Source organism: Branchiostoma belcheri, unplaced genomic scaffold (assembly GCF_001625305.1).
Source record: "Branchiostoma belcheri isolate BF01 breed outbred unplaced genomic scaffold, Haploidv18h27 scaffold114, whole genome shotgun sequence".
Classification (NCBI taxonomy): Eukaryota; Metazoa; Chordata; class Leptocardii; order Amphioxiformes; family Branchiostomatidae; genus Branchiostoma; species Branchiostoma belcheri.
In genome coordinates, this window is record NW_017802536.1 from 990,972 (window position 1) to 993,886 (window position 2,915).

A 2,915-nucleotide genomic window follows, 5' to 3' on the forward strand; every position below is an offset into this window, starting at 1 on the left:
AAGCAAAATTAAGCGAATAGCCTAAGCCGACCGCCTCTCCAACGACTGTGACCGACACAATTCAGGACCGGACATGGCCGAATATCTGTCTATGACGACCACATTAGTTTTCAAGCGTCTGACCGAAAACGTTTTTTTTTTAACTGGAAACTCAGGATTCTCAAAAACACGAGCTCTTCTTGTTTAATCATTTATTTACGACAGACTAGCTTGGTCATAAAAAAAAACTTCGGTGTGAACTCTCACCTGTTACCCGCAGTCAATACCACCTTCTTCGTTACTCATTAACTAAAAAAGCGGAACTTGTCGAGTCGACGCCATTTTGAAGCAGACGTATCTGACTGTAAGCCGAGCTCGCCATGTTTTCCTTCGGGTAGAGACAGCAACAAGATCAAGTACAGGTGAGTTTTACTGTGTTTGTTCTCAGAGATACGTGAGATGTTTTGTGATAGTTTTCGACCTCCTGGTCTGTGCAACATTCGTAAGAAAAACACATTAACATTGTATACCGTTATCAGCCAATTGTAATCAATTCAAAAGTTAACATCTAAGTAGTAATAGTGTCTGTTCCTGAAGAGTTGTAAATAGTGGCTGTATAGTCAGTGCGTTGGTCATAAGTAAGGCCTGTTTTGATTCAATTCAGCTTAGTCCTAACAGACTATCGACTTACATCCGTAAATAATTTCATCAGGTTGATAAACGACTGAATAGCAAAGTTCTTTTTATCACAACCATTTATTTTTTACGAGCCGACGTTTCGATGACCGTCTGTCATCTTCATCAGGGCAATTCTGACTGGTTTATTGTTCTTTATTGTTTGTAACTGTTATGATTCCTAACAATACATATGTAACAAGAATTCTGAGACATCATACCTCCATGAAATATATGAGTTTTTGTAAATGTTTTTTGTCTCATTGACTATGGAAATAAGGTCGTAATTAGCACAATCTAGTTCTAATTCATGGTTTTCTAAATTCAAATTACAATATTTGCGTTTTCAAAATCATATCCAGTTGCTTGCGTAACTGTTTTTTGGCGTATCAAATTACAATATTTTAATGTAAAATTCCTCTCCTTTGTCATACTTTATTTCAACACGTCCTCATTAATTATGGAAATGACCTCAACATTAACATGATATAGGCATAGTGATGTTAACCTTTAAGTCACTTACACATGTCACAAGGTATAAAATTCCCATCATTCACCAATAGGAAGGCACAGAATTTTTCTATTAATTATGCAAATTATATATTGCATAATTGGTATTTTGTGATATTCCATCTGCCATAAATTACATACATTACACGTATGAAAGTACTATTATTTAAAACACTGTAATTATAGAATTTTCTCATTAATCACACAAATTAAGCCCTCATTTGCATAATTTGCATTTAACTATGTACAACTCTCTCTCAGCTACCTACACACTAAAAATGATGAAAATATGTTGTTCCTATCTGGACTTATTGGCTTTTAAAGATTTCGCCCGAAGGTCCCCTGCAGTTCCAGAACAAGCTGCTAGGGGGACCAAACTTACACCGCTTATTCCTGACAGAATAAGCTATCTGTCACCAAAAATCAAGACCATAGCATGTTCAGGACAAAAGATTAAAAAACCGGAAGTTCTGCTGCAGTACCAAGGTCGGCCAGCAGGAGGCTCATATTTGACCTTGACCTTTGTCTTTCTAAGACCTACCAAGGTACCAAACATCATCACAATCCATAAAGGCCTTCTGAAGTTATTGTGCGGAAACACAGACACACACATACATACACACACACACACACACAGACGCGCCAAAAACAATACCTCCATTTTTCATGGAGGTAACAAGACTTTTAATAATTTCGATTTTGGAACTGTGATAGCTCAGTATTGTCAGTTAACAAATCTTATATTATATATATAGAAACACTTTACATTTGAAATCGCATATTTCCCTATGATGTAACAATGCCTAGTATGTATGTCACAATTACACTACGTTCCTGAATGTATTGTAAACAGAAAAAACTAGCTTAAGTACACTATGAACTATGTAACACCTTTAGTGCACTATGCACCAAGTAACATCTAGTGTCAGTGCAAAGTAAACCAATCAGAATTGCCCTGACGAAGATGACAAACGGTCATCAAAACGTCGGCTCGTGAAAAATAAATGGTTGTGATAAAAAGAACTTTGCTATTCAGACTATCGACTTGTTTATAATAATAACTTTATTGCACAACAGTTGTACATGGTACAAAGTATGGCAAAACTTATCTATAAACTTAACTATGGACTAAACTAACTAATACAGGAGTTTGTGGCTGATATAGGATGTGAATGAACTTTGACAATATTGGAGGAATTTCTTATGTCTAGACATTGTTTGATATACATTCCTATATCTACCATACATGAGTTATCACAGGTCATTATTATCTTAAATTTGCTACTTAAATCCATCGATGTAAATTCTGGTACATATGACGATAGTTTCGTATTTAATGAATTGCGTATATCAACATACTTAGGACATTCCATCAAAAAGTGATACTCATTCTCAACTAGTTCTGGGCAGAATGGACAAACCCTCTGGTCAATAGGAAGCCTTTGAAATCTTCCGGTTTCTATACTGAGTTTGTGACATCCAATTCTGAGTTTTGTGATTGCTCGACGTATGTCAAAGCTCCTTATGTTAGAAAGGTAATTTTCTTGCTTGTAATTCTTGTCTAAGGTGGAAAGGAAAGATAATTTAGAATTGTTTCGAATGGCACAATGCCAGTTTTGTATATAGATATCTTGTAAACGTTGCTTCAGCTGAGTAGTAATTGAGTCTATGTGATATGACTTCGGGTTAAGCCATATGTGCCCAAAACCATTGAGGTTCAGAATGTCTTTCACGAGTTAACCCCCCCCCCC